The sequence below is a fragment of the Lepidochelys kempii genome, chromosome 6, assembly GCF_965140285.1.
Source record: "Lepidochelys kempii isolate rLepKem1 chromosome 6, rLepKem1.hap1, whole genome shotgun sequence".
Taxonomy (NCBI): Eukaryota; Metazoa; Chordata; order Testudines; family Cheloniidae; genus Lepidochelys; species Lepidochelys kempii.
In genome coordinates this window covers 16016624-16034734 of record NC_136385.1, presented here as the reverse complement: position 1 = coordinate 16034734, position 18111 = coordinate 16016624, and the positions used below count along the sequence as shown (strand labels likewise).

Below are 18111 nucleotides of genomic sequence, written 5' to 3'. Positions count from 1 at the left end.
TATGTGTCAGGCCTGAGGGCTGGAACAGCAGGCTGGCCTGTGGCACAGGAGTGAGGCTAGGGTTTCCATATGTCCGTATTTTCCCGGACTTGTCCAGCTTTTTGGTTCTTAAATCGCTGTCCGGGAGGAATTTTTAAATATCTAAAAACGTCCGGGATTTTGCCATTATTATTTTTCCCCAAAGAAGAGTTGATCATTCAAAAAAGAAAGTGAATGTTGATCACTCAGGAGAGTGCCTGCTTTTTCCCCCAGCTCCCAGTGCTTGCACTGTGAAACAGCTGATTCGCCTGGCTGGGAAGGAAGGGGAAGGAGGGGGAACGCAGCGCGCTCAGGGGAGGAGGCGGGGCCGGGGCAGAGATTTGGAGAAGGGGTCCAATTGGGCAGGGAGGGGGCGGAGTTGGGGAGGGGACTTTGGGGAAGGGGTTGGAATGGGGGCAGAGAAGGGGCGGGGAAAGGGAGGAGTTGGGGCGGGGCCAGGGGCGGAGGACAAGAGCAAATACCTCCTCCCCCGTGTGGAGTCTCCTCTTTTTTGAATGTTCAGATATGGTAACCCTAAGAGAGGCGCTTTGGCAGCACTCTGTGTGTGTTTCATACCCCAGGGCTATAATAACCGGTCAAGATTGAGAGGCATTGGCAGAGCTGCGTGGAGCCCCAAGACTGGAAGAGCAGTGGGTGCTATAGGGCAGGATTAATCCTTACTGCTTCAGGGTGCTACGAGGTGCCTGTATTGTCTCTCTGGTGTCAGACGTCTCAAAGCAAACCTCTCTTCTCTAAATCTGAGATCTATTTTGCCTTGTTGTTATTTAAAAATAACCCTGACATATGCCACTAGGAAACAGTGGAGAATACCAGCATATTTCACCTACATATTTCACCCAAGAGCTGACAGGTGACAAAGCCTTTCCCTGCAGAACTGGGTGAGCTAGAACCAGCCCCCTAGAAGTAACTGGCTCTCAAGCCCACTCCCCTGAGTCAGCCAGTCGCTCAAATTCATGCTGCCCATCCTATTTCCAGCCCACTAACTGCAGCTCCCTGTGCTGATCTGGGCTCCGAAACCTACCAATGACCTAGAGGTGTAAAGCTCCAAATCTGGTCTGTGCTCATCTTGTTTACCTATTTGGTTGGTAATTGCCAGGACCTCACGGTGGGGCATCAGGGGATAAGCTACAAACTTTTTTTTAAAAAGGCCAGAATTAGAATGGGGCTAACACCCAAGCAGGCCCGTTGGTGGTTCAGAGCCCTCAGGTGGAAACCAGACGTGGCATTTTCCCAACACGCATACCACAGTGGGATGCCTGGATATCAGGAGCAAGCGTTAAATCGCTGGAAGATCTGTCTTTTGTTACGAATTACACCTGGTAGGACATGCACACAAGTGCTACGAATTACACCTGGTAGGACACGCACACAAGTGCTACGAATTACACCTGATAGGACACGCACACAAATGCTGCGAATTATACCTGATAGGACACGCACACCAGTGCTGCGAATTATACCTGATAGGTCACGCACAGTTCGAATCTAGGCTGAGGCACAGAAACAAAGTCCACAACTGCAGAGTTCCCAAAAGACACTAAGTTTATTACGCTCGAGCGTGGTGCCCCCCTGCTAGCCAGGAGGGGACCCTGAATGCAGATTATACAAAGGTTATATACTTTTTAGCAAAGCATGTTGCCCTCGTGCATCGGAAACCTTAGCCAATAAACAAACCCTTGTCTTATCTACCACCTATCCCTGCTTGGTGCATTCCTCGTGCTATACCAGTATGTTAATTACACAGCATGGTCCTAAAGCCATGCATCAGTAACTTTTATTATCAGGATGGGAGGCCTCACATCAAGGCCAAGAGACAGGGAGTTAGAGACTGACAAAAACCAGATACTGGGAGTCAAGGCAGGCTGGAGACAAGGAGGAGGATTTTCACAGGGATTCAATATCTAAGGATTACTCCTCCTGGTGTATGATGTGCTGGCATTTAAACAATGGTGGGCCCCAAACCAAAATGGAGTCACATGTGCTAACTTTTCCTTAACAGTCCTCCCTTTTTTTTTTGTACGTCAGTAAGCTATATCAGGGCTGAGTAACCGCGCTGCAGGGTTAGCAACTGCCGACAGCACATACTGCAGCATTGTAGGCATACAAAAAATAACACAAAAACAATAACAGTCAAAAAAAGTAAATACAAAATACGCCGTCCCCAAGTCTCCACATCCGGTAGTCATGAGGTGAGCCAGTCCCAGACCTCCTGGAATCCGGCTTTGGTAGTGTCGAGGCTGAGGTGGTGGAATAGGGCTGCCTGTTGCTTGAGGATGTGGATGTCAGTTTTCATCCTATGGTGCTGATTTACAAATACACAACAGCTTGAATTGACCAGAGCACAAACCCCGCCCTGATTTGCAAGGAGATAATCCAGGGCTAGGTGGTTTTGCAATGTTGTTTGGGATAGCTGGGTGACTTCAATTTGAAGGGCAGAGAGAGCATCTGCAGTAGCATTTGCCATTAGTTCCAAAGCAGCTGAAATGTTAACTATAGCTTTTTCTAGCTCGCTTACTCCCTACCATGGCAGAAACCAACGCACAAAGGAGCGAAAGCCTTTGGGCCGATAAGAAAGGGGGTTTAAAGGAATACTTCGTTGGTCCCTCCATACTAGATTGCAGATCTCTCCCCGGGTCAGGTTCTGGTGTACTGTCACGGCGGGTACTATAGCCCCTAAGGTACATGGACCACACCATCCTGCTGGGAGAACCTTATAGGCTGTGTGATTGCATAACCAATACCAGCCAGACCCCTCGGGGACTGGCCACGGGGTTCTGGAGTAGGTAGAGGGGCCTCCCGCACCAGAGCTGATTTGAGTGGTGTCCTTGCACCCTACAAAATTCCCTACAAAAACTGTATTTTCTATGCCCTTACATCGTGACACACATAAAGCATAATTACCCTGGGCCACCATATCAATAAACCATATTTGGATTGTAACATTCCAGTTAAATATAGTGTTTGCCCATAGCTTAGCTTGGAGTGTTCGATTAAGGGGGATAGGTACTCCTACCAATGGGACGCCCTGACCTAAATATGTGGGGGTACGAATACAAATCCAACACTGCGTTCGATTTACACCCTGTTTGATAGCACGGGTTAAATTCAAGAAGCTATTGCCCTCCCATCCTTGTACTGGACTTGGGAATAGGGAGAGAACCCCTCCCAGGCAAACCATACCAATGTCGACATCCTCCCCTGTACTATACAAAAAACACTACCCCCAATGTAAGTCCAATAAACAGGAACACAAAAAGTCCTGGTGGGCTGTGAAGGTCCCAGTAGCTGGAAAGCTTAGTCCATGGGTTGGTCGTGGTGTTCATTCGTGAAGTGGCTCATCCAATGGCTTGTCAGGGTCAGGTGGGGTTCCCAGTGCCAACTTAACGTAGCTATGATGGATCCAGGAACCTTTACCTGCAAAGGAGTGGTGGCAGATAGTGGGAGTAATGTTCGTTGCTGTAAGGCGTTTTTGGTATTTATACTTGCCTACAAGCACAGTTCCAGCCTCTGGAATAAACCCACCCCACCACTTTACTTCACATTTCCAAGAATACATTCCGCAACTTTCTCCCTGCCAATGTGCAATGCTCCGTCTTTGCCATCAGGGCCAATTTTCAGTGTCTTTTGCAGTTAGGAATCTTTGGATTTTGGTGGTTTTAGCAGAGCAGGCATTCCTTCTCTCTTGGAACAGGCATGGTTTTGCATTATACAGGGGAGAGGTTACTAGCACGTCACCCTGTAGTGCTTTGGTTTCTTTAGCAAATACTGAATGCAGGTTAGCTTTGTCAGTGGACAAGGGAGAGGTTACTAGCACTTCACCTTGTTTTTTTTTTTTTTTTTTTGCTGTTTAAAAGGAGGGAAGGAAAAAAAAAACCCAGAAGGAGGGACAGACTGATCAGTAGTCGAAGTGAAGTCACCTCGAGGTGGAGGGGTCTTTTTGCAGTAAGAAGCATGGGTCTAGGCAGTCAGTCCTTGGCACTTCACAGTGGTGTTGGTAGTTAGCAGGACTTAATAAGGGCCTTTTCAGCATGGGGCCAGAGTAGTATTTTGTCGAGGGACCTTTATGTAGACCCAGTCACCTGGTTTTAACAAATGGCAGGTTTGCTCAGGATTCTTGAAGCAGGACTTCTTTTACCTGTAAATACAGAGACCTAACACATTTCATTAATGTCTGGCAGTGTGTTGCAGATCTCACAGCTGTTTGGGCACATTTAAGCCCCCCTCTTTCTTGGCTGTTAGCCAAATCCTAGCTGTGAGTAGTGTCCTTGGGCAGGCCAGTGTCTTATCTTTGGACCGAGCCTGCCAAGCCTGCCAGCTACAGTGTTGAATTAGCTTGTCCTTCGTTTTATTTTTTTTTTTCCTTCTTGGCTTTTATTAACCTGCAAAGGAAACTTTTACTTTTTACTTATACATTTTTGTTTAAAAAGGAACACATGTACATTGCCCATTATACAGCACTTTAGTCTTATTGTATAATGTATGCCACATATACCCTTCTAGGAAAATGACTTTATTACAGAGCTTTGGAACAACAAGCCAGGACAAGCACACCCACTTTTGAGGAGTCCACTTGGTACAACTTCTGGTGTCCAATAGCTTTTTTCCCTCCCCAGCCCTTTGGCTAGAAATGTGAGGTAGCCAGAAGGATCTTATGTATAATATGGGGAGTGGGTTAACCTTTGATGTCCTTGCTTCCAAAGACTGTTGGTGTGCAAATTTTAACAACAATTTTTTTAATTAAAAGATCTGGCCAATTAATTTTTTTTTTTTTACTTAAGCAAATGTATTAAACTTTAGTATATCACATTTTTTGATATTATCCAAACACTTTGTATTGCAAGTTGAATAAAACAAGTATCTGCATTTTGATTTAACTTTTCTATTTAGTTTTAAACTAAACTGTCCTATGAAAAATTAAACACAGCAATTCTGGCCACAAGACAAACACCACAAGACAGGACATAGAACACAGAACAGAATTTCTATTGTGCCAGTAAATTCATGAGATGTTGAATTGCTTTTTAGCTGGCATCAGTTTTCTCTGAGTTTCTGAAAGACAAAAATAAAACACAGATCTACTCCTTTTGGGCAGTCAGTCATTGCTTAAAATATTTTCTTTTTATACAAATACCCTTGTTAATTGCAGGCAAAACAGAGGAATTACCCATATTTTTTTTGTATTTGTTTTATAGGCAGCCCAGGTTTCAGTGGCCTCTACCTTATTAGTTAGGTAATTTACATAAAAAATAAATGCTTTCCGGCTTGCTTTTGGATCCACAGGTTAAAGATTCTTACTTTAAAAAGGGCACAATAAACTTTACCAGACTTTTGATTGCCTTTTACTTTTAACTCCTGCTGTCAAACACACAGCGACCTGAAAAGGAAGACACCACCTATTGTAGCCTCTTGGAACCTAATACGATATTAATTAAGTAGCACTGTATAATTGCATTTCTTTGGAAAAGGGCCCATTTTTTTTTAAAATGGCAGCAAAGAAACCAAGCATTTTTTTTTTCTTTTCAGTATTTTACAAAGTTTAACTGCTTAATTCTTTCCAGCAACTAAAGAGTTAACTTTTTACTTTTTTTTAAATTACTTGCTTATTTTTCAAAACGACACCCAATTACTTAGATTTTACCATTTTAAGTATTATTCCGGGATTTACGTTTTTCATTCCTGTAATTATTTACTCTTCTTTTTTCACTATGACCTTTAAGTTTTCAACCTGTTTTCCAATCTCTCTATCTGTTGCCTGCCCGCTTGGGCCCGATCCTGTTTTTTTTCTTTGAACTGTCCCTTCCATGAGCACCAGCTTTGTTTCACTACCAAATTAACAAGGAGGGTGGGCTTCTTAACTAGCCCCCAGCCCTCCTGGTCTCTTTTTAAAAATATTTTTACTTACAAGGGCTACCCGAGTCCTCCCCACATGAGGCTTGTCACCTGGACAGAAAGCACGGCTAATTGGCAAGCAAGGAGGTGACAGGCATAAGTCAGAAAGCCGAGGGTAAGCCGGAGGAGGGGCAGAAGCAGGCATAGCACAGAATAGGGCTGGAGACCCCTGAGATGAATAAGAAAAGGAGGAGGAAAGAGGATGTCCTTTTGCATGCACATAAGCCCAGTTGTCCCATACATACCAATAATCCATCTGGGCTGGAGCTTTGTCCTCCAGCCTCCTTTTAAGCACTGTTAATGTATTCCCAGCAAAGGACCCATCCGGTGGCCATTCAACAGATGTTTCAGTTGTTAGTGCTGGCCACTCAACCTTACATAAAATAACAGCTTTTTTCTGCCTAACCCATGGGTGCCAGAAATATTCTCCCAATTCTTGAGAATTTCAGCCAAAGGGGTCCCCTTACTTACACTCTGCCCAGAACCTACAATGGGCTACCAAAAGAACACAAAATGTGCCACCTTATCGCCTAAGCGACGGCTCACAATCCCCCTCCTCGGAGTTCTCAAAGGTGAACTCACCCTGTGCCGGCTGGAGCTGTCCGAGAGGAGGAGTGTAGTCTCACTTGTTGGGGCGAGCCTAGAGTCCCTTCGTGGTCGCCAAAACTGTTACGAATTACACCTGGTAGGACACGCACACAAGTGCTACGAATTACACCTGGTAGGACACGCACACAAGTGCTACAAATTACACCTGATAGGACACGCACACAAGTGCTACGAATTACACCTGGTAGGACACGCACACAAGTGCTACGAATTACACCTGGTAGGACACGCACATAAGTGCTACGAATTACACCTGATAGGACACGCACACAAATGCTGCGAATTATACCTGATAGGTCACGCACAGTTCGAATCTAGGCTGAGGCACAGAAACAAAGTCCACAACTGCAGAGTTCCCAAAAGACACTAAGTTTATTACGCTCGAGCGTGGTGCCCCCCTGCTAGCCAGGAGGGGACCCTGAATGCAGATTATACAAAGGTTATATACTTTTTAGCAAAGCATGTTGCCCTCGTGCATCGGAAACCTTAGCCAATAAACAAACCCTTGTCTTATCTACCACCTATCCCTGCTTGGTGCATTCCTCGTGCTATACCAGTATGTTAATTACACAGCATGGTCCTAAAGCCATGCATCAGTAACTTTTATTATCAGGATGGGAGGCCTCACATCAAGGCCAAGAGACAGGGAGTTAGAGACTGACAAAAACCAGATACTGGGAGTCAAGGCAGGCTGGAGACAAGGAGGAGGATTTTCACAGGGATTCAGTATCTAAGGATTACTCCTCCTGGTGTATGATGTGCTGGCATTTAAACAATGGTGGGCCCCAAACCAAAATGGAGTCACATGTGCTAACTTTTCCTTAACACTTTCCTAATGCAAATGGAGCAGTTCTTAGAGGGTATTCCTGAGAAAATAGAAAGTACATTACACCGGAATCACACCAAAGGTCCCCCAGCCCAGATGCCTCCCAGATACCCTCAGAGTGAAGGGAAACTGTGAGTATGGGCGGGAAGAAGGTTATCGAGTGGAGGGACACTGGAGCACAGGTGTCAGCTATCCACCAATCCTTAGTGGACCCCAAATTCATCTACCCAGAGGCCCAAGTGATGATTCAACCCTTCATGTCCAACTCTTTAAACTTCCTACAGCCAAGTTGCCTGTCCAGTACAAGGGCTGGTAAGGAATGTGGACTTTTGCAGTCTATGATGATTATCCCATTCCCATGCTGCTGGGGGAAGACTTGGCCAACCGTGTGAAGCTAGCCAAGAGGGTGGGAATGGTCACCCGCAGCCAGGCTAAGCAAGCCTTCACACCTAGCTCTGTTCCTGAGCCTTCTACAAGGGCCCCATCGGTGTTACCAGAGACGCAAGCTGAGGTGGTAGAACTGGATCCCCTGCCAACGACTGCAACAGCCGTAGTGGATCCAGTCCCAGAGACCCAACCAGAACCAGTCCCAGAACCGGAATGGGTGGAGCAGCCAGCACTGAATCCAGCGCTTGCAACCCCATCCACAGCTCCAACACCAGAGGGCACCACCGAGCCTGCACTGGCAGCAGCAGCAGATGCCCCTGCACAAGAGGCTCAGCCAGAGCCTGAAATACCCCATAGTGCACCAGCGGAGAACGGTTCACAATCAACGGAAACAGCCCCATCACCTGCATCGCTTCCAAAGGGACCAAGCCCAGGTCCACAATCCAGTGAGGAACTGATGTCTCCAGCATCAAGGGAACAGTTCCAGGCTGAGCAGGAAGCAGATGAAGGCCTCCAGAGAGTTTGGACGGCGGCACGGAGCAACCCACTGCTTCTCAGCTCTTCTAATCGATTCCGGTTTGTGGTAGAAAGAGGACTTTTATACAAGGAAACTCTTTCTGGTGGGCACCAGGAACACAGGCATCCTCAGAGACAGTTGGTAGTTCCAACTAAGTACCGGGTAAAGCTCTTGATCATCCTAGTGTCCATGCTGGGGTGAACAGGACCAAAGACCATTTGGGGAAGTCCTTCTACTGGGAGGGAATGGACAAGGACGTTTCTACTTATGTCCGATCTTGTGAGGTGTGCCAAAGAGTGGGAAAACCGCAAAACCAGGGCAAAGCCCCTCTACAGCCACTTCCCATAATTGAGGCTCCATTTCAGCGAGTAACTGTGGATATTCTGGGTCCGTTTCCGAAAAGGACACCCACAGGAAAGCAGTACATACTGACTTTCATGGATTTTGCCACCCAATGGCCGGAAGCAGTAGCTCTAAGCAACACCGGGGCTAAAAGTGTGTGCCAGGCATTAGCAGACATTTTTGCCAGGGTAGGTTGGCCCTCCGACATCCTTACAGATTCGGGAACTAATTTTCTGGCAGGGACCATGAAAAGCCTGTGGGTAGCTCATGGGGTGAACTACTTGGTTGCCACCCCTTGTCATCATCAAACAAATGGCCTGGTGGAGAAGTTTAATGGAACTTTGGGGGCCATGATATGTAAATTCATAAATGAGCACTCCAATGATTGGGACCTAGTGTTGCAGCAGTTGCTTTTTGCCTACAGAGCTGTACCACATCCCACTTTAGGGTTTTCACCGTTTGAACTTGTGTATGGCCGTGAGGTTAAGGGGCCATTACTGTGGGTGAAGCAGCAATGGGAGAGGTTTACACCTTCTCCAGGAACTAGCATTCTGGACTTTGTAAACAACCTACAAAACACCCTCCGAGACTCTTTAGCCCTAGCTAGAGAAAACCTGAAAGATGCTCAGGAAGAGCAAAAAGCCTGGTTTGATAAATATGCCAGAGAGTGTTCCTTCAAAGTAGGGGACCAGGTCATGGTCTTGAAGGCACTCCAGGCCCATAAGATGGAAGCGTCATGGGACGGGCCATTTACAGTCCAAGAGTGCCTGGGAGCGGTTAACTATCTATAGCATTTAAATGCCACCACGAAGTGAGTTAGACAAAGATTCAGGAAAAGGACCTCTTGGATTTCCTGTTTCCCCAAAATATCCCCCCAAGCCCCTTCACCCCCTTTCCTGGGGGAGCTTGAGAATAATCTACCAACCAAATAGGTAAACAAGATGAGCACAGACCAGATTTGGAGCTTTACACCTCTAGGTCATTGGTAGGTTTCGGAGCCCAGGTCAGCACAGGGAGCTGCAGTTAGTGGGCTGGAAATAGGATGGGCAGCATGAATTTGAGCGACTGGCTGACTCAGGGGAGTGGGCTTGAGAGCCAGTTACTTCTAGGGGGCTGGTTCTAGCTCACCCAGTTCTGCAGGGAAAGGCTTTGTCACCTGTCAGCTCTTGGGTGAAATATGTAGGTGAAATATGCTGGTATTCTCCACTGTTTCCTAGTGGCATATGTCAGGGTAGGGAAGGATTAGGTGTGAAGACTTGGTTTAGGTGTGGGTAGATGAATGTGACATGACCTCAATAGGTCTTGGGCAAATGGTAAGTTGTGGTTGGGAATGACAGGACTAAGGCATTGATGGGCTATGGAGCCCACCAGTGGAGGAGAAGAGGGAAGAGATGTCCTTGGGTAGAGTGTAAGTTCATCATGACATAGGATTTAGCGGGAGAGAAAAGGAGATCCTGGTTGGCCCCCAAACTGGCGAGTGATTATCTGCACCAGGAGCAGATCATGGGTTCAAATCTCCATGGCTGGGACGTGTGGGGAGGCCTCGCTACTTAGCCCTGATACTGCAGCCATCCTATTCCTGGTAGGAGACCATCCACGGACTTGGGCACCAGGTCATGTGCCCATGTGCCAGAAGCAGCTGCTCTGCCTGAAATCACAATGAGAATCCCATGAGATTAGACAACAGCATTTAACTTTCCATTTAGCACTGTCCGCTCCTAACCCTGTGGGGACAAGCAAACACCAGGGGAAGGATGAGGTTTCCACGTGACTAGGAGTAAAGTCGCCTTAGGCCAGCGACAACCCTAACAAAGGGGCCTAGAACTGGGCAGGCCTAACTTTGCCACATTGTGTATGAAATCTTACCAGTTCATACAAGTTTATCTGAGCGGAACTGGTCTTGAAAATCAGCTTATCCCCTGATGCCCCACCATGAGGTCCTGGCATCTGGTGTTAGTCTTGCAAATGGGCAGCTATTTTCCATTCCCCGCTCCACATTTTTCAACAACAAGGCAAAATAGATCTTAGATTTAGAGAAGAGAGGTTTGCTTTGAGACGTCTGACACCAGAGAGACAATACAGGCACCTCGTAGCACCCTGAAGCAGTAAGGATTAATCCTGCCCTATAGCACCCACTGCTCTTCCAGTCTTGGGGCTCCACGCAGCTCTGCCAATGCCTCTCAATCTTGACCGGTTATTATAGCCCTGGGGTATGAAACACACACAGAGTGCTGCCAAAGCGCCTCTCTTAGGGTTACCATATCTGAACATTCAAAAAAGAGGAGACTCCACACGGGGGAGGAGGTATTTGCTCTTGTCCCTTGCCCCTAGCCCAGCCCCAACTCCTCCCTTTCCCCACCCCTTCTCTGCCCCCATTCCAACCCCTTCCCCAAAGTCCCCTCCCCAACTCCGCCCCCTCCCTGCCCCATTGGACCCCTTCCCCAAATCTCTGCCCCGGCCCCGCCTCCTCCCCTGAGCGCGCCGCTTTCCCCCTCCTTCCCCTTCCTTCCCAGCCGGGCGAATCAGCTGTTTCACAGTGCAAGCACTGGGAGCTGGGGGAAAAAGCAGGCACTCTCCTGAGTGATCAACATTCACTTTCTTTTTCGAATGATCAACTCTTCTTTGGGGAAAAATAATAATGGCAAAGTCCCGGATGTTTTTAGATATTTAAAAATTCCTCCCGGATGTCAATTTAAGAACCAAAAAGCTGGACATGTCCGGGAAAATACGGACATATGGAAACCCTAGCCTCACTCCTGTGCCACAGGCCAGCCTGCTGTTCCAGCCCTCAGGCCTGACACATACACAGCTCTTCTGATGTCCCTCAATCCTGATCTGCAGTTCCCTGTGCTTTCTATAATTTAGCCTATTCTACAGAAAGTTGGCTGATATAACCAATTGTGTCATTCCCATTGCAGAATTCCTTGCAGCCTGCAATAATTTGTGACTGGTTTGAGGATGAAGAGCTGAACTTGTAAATTTGAGGCGGTGGATGGCAGAGCGGCAAGCAGGCGGCTGGTGAGGGTGGCCACCGGAGTGTGAGCAGGTGGCCAGAGGAGTGGCAAGCAGGCAGCCGGTGAGGGTGGCTGGTGTGTGGAGCAAGTGCCCAGGCAGCATAGCAAGGAAGGCGGCTTTTACTCCCCCCACCACAATGCGGGGAGTAAAAGATGCACGCAGATGCACCTGATAGGGAAAAAAACCCAGAAAACGACCCTATAATCATGTAAAGCTACGCTGCTGTCTTTTTTCTATGCTTATCTGTCCTTTCTACTTTGTTTATGGATAGAAAGAATGTGAACTGTGTGTAACCTGCACTCCCTGCTTTTGGGGAGAGAATTCCTTATACAGATAAGCCTCCATGCTCGTACCTACCCCAGAACTTCAAACAGACTGGGTTAACCGGTTCGAACTGGAAGAGATATCACAATGTATGTTGAACCAAGCTATAAAAGCTCATCCCTGTTCTTTGTTTGGGGCTTCACCATTTTTCTCTGAAAAGGAATTGGTGAGCCCTTCAGCTGTCGTATTTGCTAGCAATAAAGTGCCTCACTTTATCAAAGAGCCAAGACTCTGTGTTTTGTTTGGCTAATACAGAAGTCCAGGGAAGGCTACCCTCCTAACCCTAGATGGGAGGGGAACCCTTTTTCCCTAACAATTTGGGGGCTCGTCCGGGATCGCCTCTTCTCCGGACCGGTGGACGGTCGGGACTCTGAATCCTTCTTGCCGGCACCCGGGTTGCTTTAACCCTGAAGGCTTCCCGTCTCGCTTCCACCCGCCGCTTCGGCGAAATAAGGCATCCCGAAGGCACTAGGGTCCGGACCTATTGGTGAACACCGGCCGGTGGGAACTTGGTGAGTTCTGAATTTTTCCTTTGTGATTGTCTAGACAACAGCCGGGGGTCCCGTCTTTGGGAAAAGATGGGGGGGGGTCCAGTAGAACTGTTGATCCTTCTACGCCTCTGGGCTATATGTTAAAACATTATGATAGGGATATCAAGGCCTTACAATCGGATGGCAACAAAGCTTTGTATAAGTTTATATTTTTGTGTCAAGGTCCCTGGGTGGGAATGACGCAAGACGACCCGGAACCAGGAAATCGCTGGCCGGGGGAAGGAACATTTGAGTTACATAACATTGTTCAATTACGAAAAGTATTGTATGATTTACAACCGCGGCAACTTAAGTATTCTGATGTATGGATAAGGGAGGCCGAACGGCGCAAAAGTGCCAGTGTAACTACTAGTTTACGTGCTGAGGTAGAAAAACTTAAAGCCATGCGGCCGCCACCATACAATCCAGAATCTAGTCATGCTGACCAGAAGCTAAAAACGTCAAAGTCTATTTATCCCCAACTCCCATTGAAAGAAGCGGGGGATCCTATACCATTGGAAGAATGTAGCTGGCTATGGGGTGGGGTACCGCAGCCTGACCCTGATGCACCCACGCCCCCAACCGGGGAAAGGAGCGGTCCCACTCTCCCACTAGCTACCGATACCCCCACAATTAACGCAGAGCGGGGGGGGGGCGATCCGGAGGCTGGCACCTCTACCAGGGGGTTGACACGTCCTGATCCGCGACACCCCAGTGATGCAACCCCTGCAAAGACCCGGTCTCATGGTTCTCTAGGCACCCCTAAGGCAAAAGTTCTTGGAGCTGCAATAGCTAGTGCAGTCCAAATGCCTATGCGACAACTGCCGAGCGGTAGGGGGGGGACACAGATGGTGTATGTCCCTTTTACCAGCACGGATCTAATGAATTGGTCATCTACTTTTCCCTCATTTCGACAGTGTCCGGAAGAATTTATTAAAAAGTTAAAGGGTATTTTCACAATGTATAATTGTAATTATGACGATGTGGAAATGATTTTAAATCAAGTGCTAAGCGAGGGTCAGAAGGAAACGGTGTATAAGAAAGCTAGAGAGACGGTGCAAGGCAGGGCGGCTTATCCGCAAGAGAAACCTGAAATGGATTGGGATGTTCCAGAGACCGTTCAAGAGTGGGATAAAATGAGAAAGCGAATCTTAGAAGCATTAGAGAATATGTCTAAGCCTGTGTATGATTGGGGAAAGGTAGATGCATGTGTTCAAAAGCACGATGAGCACCCAGGGGAATTCTTCCACCGCCTTTGTAAGGTTTTGAAAAACTACGGCGGCTTAGATCCAACCTCCCCTGTAGCGAAAACACAAGTGATCGGCCAGTATGTAAAAAATTTATTACCATTCGCTCGGAAGTATGTGTGTAGTCAACCAGCTTATGAAAACAAAACGCTGGAGGAGGTGGTGGGGTTAGCAGCCCATGCCTGGAGGAATAGGAAGGAATTAGACACTAGGAGGTCCGAAAAGCTCCTTAATCTGCAGTTGCAAGGTTTCCAAGACAGCTCTCGGGGACGGGATGCAAGCCGCAGGAGGGGAGGCTTTCGGGGACGAGGCGGAAGAGGAGGCAGCTCTACCCAGGGATGGGGACCACAAGGTCAGAACTTCCAGCCACGGCCCGGGAGGGCAGGGCCAGATGAGTGCCGGCGGTGCCGACAAAAAGGACACTGGGCTGCCCAGTGCCCAAATTACCCCCTCCAGCCAGCTGACCCTCTTATGCAAGCCTACCAGAGGGTACAGGAAAGGGGGGGAGAAAAAGGAAGTACTGATTGAAAGCTAGCCGCCCACAATGCTTCGTCCCCCTCGCCAGGAACCCCCTCCGCTTCTTGGACAGTGCAGTTGGATGCAAACCACCCAGAGCTTCCAGTTGTGGTGGGAGGAAAAACTTATTCAATGTTAATTGACACCAGGGCAGATAGAAGTACTCTACAGGACCCCACCCTTCCTACCACTTCTGCAACCGTAAAAGCTATAGGCGTTGGTGGCACCGTGTGCGCCCTTCCTCTAACTGCGGAGCAAACGGTCCAGCTTGGCCCGTTATCAGAGGATCATAGCTTTTTAATTGCAACTTCCTGTCCTGCAAATTTATTAGGTAGAGATCTGTTATGTAAACTACGAGCAACTATAACTTGCAGCCCGGAGGGGCTATATCTCTCAGTCCCTACTTCGGTCCCTGAAGCTACGGTAATGGCATTGTTAGCCACTACACCCACCGCCCCCTTTGTCCCTGCTGAGTTATCTGATATTCCTGAAGCATTGTGGGCCTCGGCGTCCACTGAAACTGGACTTTTAAAGTCAGCAGAACCGGTGTATATCAATTACCGTACAGATATCCCTCTGCCCCGAAAAATGCAATATTCATTGCCTAAAGAGGCCATAGAGAGCATTCGGCCAGTCCTACAACAGCTTTTAACTCAAGGAATCATTAAGGAGGCTACCAGCCCTTGCAATACACCTATTCTTCCTGTTAAGAAACCCAAGCCTGGCCCCGATGGCAAACCGGTTTACCGTTTCGTGCATGACCTCCGACTGATTAATGCTATTGTGATCCCGAGAGCTCCGGTTGTTCCCAATCCAGCAACTATTTTAACTGCTATTCCCCCAGGGGCTACTTATTTTACTGTGATTGATCTGTCTTCAGCATTTTTCAGCATTCCTGTGCACCCAGACTCACAGTTCCTATTTGCCTTTACCTTTGACGGATGTCAATACGTATGGACCCGCCTCCCTCAGGGCTACAGGGAGAGCCCTACCATCTTCAGCCAGTATTTAAAGCGAGATCTGGACTCTATTTCGTTGACTATGGGTTCTACTTTGATTCAATACGTTGATGATCTGTTATTGTGCTCTACAGCCAAGGCTGCCTGTGTACAGGACACTCGAATCCTTCTTTTTGCATTGGCCGAAAAAGGTCACAAGGTGGCACTCTCCAAGCTACAGTTTGCCCAACCCGAGGTGGAATATTTGGGGCATCGTATTTCATATGCTTCTACTGCACTTACTCAGGACAGGATTGAAAGCGTTCTGAGTATGCCAAGGCCTACCACTAAAAAGCAACTCCGCCAGTTACTGGGAGCAAGTGGCTATTGTAGAGCCTGGATTCTGGCTTATGCGGAGTTAGTGCACCCCCTCACCGATTTGCTGCTGGATTCCATTCCCGAACCCTTACCATGGACGACTCTACACAACAACGCCCTTACCGCCCTCAAACAAGCATTAACTTCTGCACCAGCCCTGGGCAGACCGGATTACGCAAAGCCTTTCACCTTATTTTGCCATGAACAATCTGGCACGGCGTCTGGTGTGCTAACTCAGCCCTTTGGGCCTGGCCAGCGACCGGTGGCTTATTTTTCGGTCCTTCTTGACCCAGTGGCTCAGGGTCTTCCGCCCTGTCTCCGCGCTGTTGCGGCTGCCGCTGTGTTGGTCGAGAAAGCTTCGGGGCTTACCTTGGGCCACCCTCTTCTAGTTCAAGTGCCTCATGCTGTTGCAGCACTTCTTAATCGTGGATCCACGCAGCACCTCACAGCAGCCAGACTGACCAGGTACGAATTGGCCTTGCTCGCCAATCAGGCTGTTACCCTACGCCGCTGCGAAGTCCTGAATCCTGCAACCCTTTTGCCTCTGCCTGAGGATGGGGAACCTCATAATTGCCTCCACGTGGTGGATTTGATCTCCACGCCTCGTCCTGACCTCTCTGATATTCCATTGCAGAATCCTGACCTCCAATTATTTTGTGATGGTTCCGCCTGTCGGGACGAGTTTGGGGCCTTACGAGTTGGCTATGCAATTGTTACCCTGATGGCAACGCTTGAAGCGCATGCCTTACCTACACAAAAGTCAGCGCAAGCAGCAGAACTCGTGGCGCTTGTTAGGGCCTGTCAATTAGCTGAAAACAAAACTGTGGCCATCTATACTGACTCCAAATATGCGTTTTCGGTATGCCACTCTACTGGACAACTTTGGAAGCATCGTGGGTTCCTTACCTCCAGTGGCTCTCAGATCTCCCATGTTGCCTTGATTTCTGCCTTGTTAGAGGCTATTCAACTTCCTGCAGCTGTTTCGGTTACACACTGTAAGGGCCACTCCCGCGCCTCGGACGAGGTTTCCAAGGGAAATGCTGCAGCCGATTCGGCGGCCCGTCATGCTGCCCTCTGTGGGGCTCCAGCCCCTTTTCCTTTTTTGGCACCCCTGCTACTGCAACCAGTGACGCCAGCCGTTTTGCTCTCTGCCCAGCAGACGACGCCCCCGGCCGAAGTTAGCCGTTGGAAATCCATTGGATGCCACCTAAATGAGGACAACCTCTACGTCAGCCCGGACGGTCGTCCGGTTCTCCCAAGACAACTCCTCCCTCAGGTTTCCCAGGCACTCCACCTGGCCTCGCACCTGGGAAAGGGGGGATTAGTGGCTCAAATGGAGAAGTTGTTTTTTGCTCCGGGGGTCCATGCAGCTGCGAAGACCGTCACTGCACAGTGTGAATTGTGTCAACGGTACAATCACCAAGGAGCAGTCAAACCACAAGCTATGGGACATTGCAAACTGCCTGAGTACCCATTTGCTGTGGTCCAGATGGACTTCATGGACTTACCACCAGTGACAGGACTAAAACACTTGCTTGTCCTGGTTGATCTTTTTTCAGGGTGGGTTGAGGCTTTCCCCACTCGAAGGGCAGATGCAGTATCCATAGCGAAGTGTCTCCTCAAGGAGATAGTGCCCCGCTTTGGGATAATGACTCGTTTGGAAAGTGATCAAGGCCCCCATTTCACTTCCCAAATTATTCAACACTTAGCAAAGGCCCTCGGCATAAAACAAGCCTTGCATACCCCCTATCATCCACAAAGTTCAGGAAAAGTAGAAAGGGTGAATGGGCTGATAAAAACCCAATTGGCAAAGCTATGCGAGCAGACTGGATTAAAGTGGCCTGAAGTGTTACCCATAGTGTTAACCAATCTTCGTAATACACCCCATAGGAAGCATTCGTTGACACCGTTCGAAATTCTATTTGGCTGACCCTTGCCGATTCCTCTAACCAGTGTAGACGGGTTTGCCCCAGCAAAAACTTCATTAATGGCTGGGCAAGATAAGTTGGCGGGTTATTGTTGCATGTTGCAAGATGCCTTGAGTGATGCATGGGCCAGAGTAAAAGATGCCCAACCTTTACCGCTTGATACTTGTGCGCACTCTCTTTTTCCAGGAGACTTTGTCTGTGTTAAAATCCATCGAAGGAAGCATTGCCTGGAACCAAGGTGGTCGGCCCCGGCCCAAGTCCTTCTGACTACTCCAACTGCAGTGAAGGTCGAGGGCATCAATAGATGGGTGCACTGCAGCCACTGTAAAAAGGTTCCTGCTCCAACATCCCCAACGACTCCCATCACGACCGCCGCTTCTACATGAACTGGGTACCGGCCAATCAGCGGAATCAGAAGCAGTTACAGAACTCTGGAGTATTAGTATACTGTTACAAATATTGTATTAATCTTATTTTTTTTTAGAGTTGTTAGTAGCTGGTAGTGTTTATAATGTATGTATGGCTATGGGCGTTAACCTGGACCTCTGCCCTGGGGGGTTGGGATAAAAATACGTTTCTACAATTAGCCCAAAATTTAACCAACGCATGGAATGTTAGTGACTGTT

General features: G+C 48.3%; 1 long non-coding RNA gene across 1 annotated transcript; it reads right to left on the bottom strand.

The window, feature by feature from the left end:
• Window positions 1-1560: 1560 nt before the first annotated feature.
• Window positions 1561-7342, bottom strand: LOC140912468 (uncharacterized). Its single transcript, XR_012159289.2, has 2 exons — window positions 6827-7342; window positions 1561-4174 (listed from the first exon to the last, which is right to left on the bottom strand). It is a non-coding gene; the product is annotated as an uncharacterized LOC140912468 (long non-coding RNA).
• Window positions 7343-18111: the final 10769 nt, after the last annotated feature.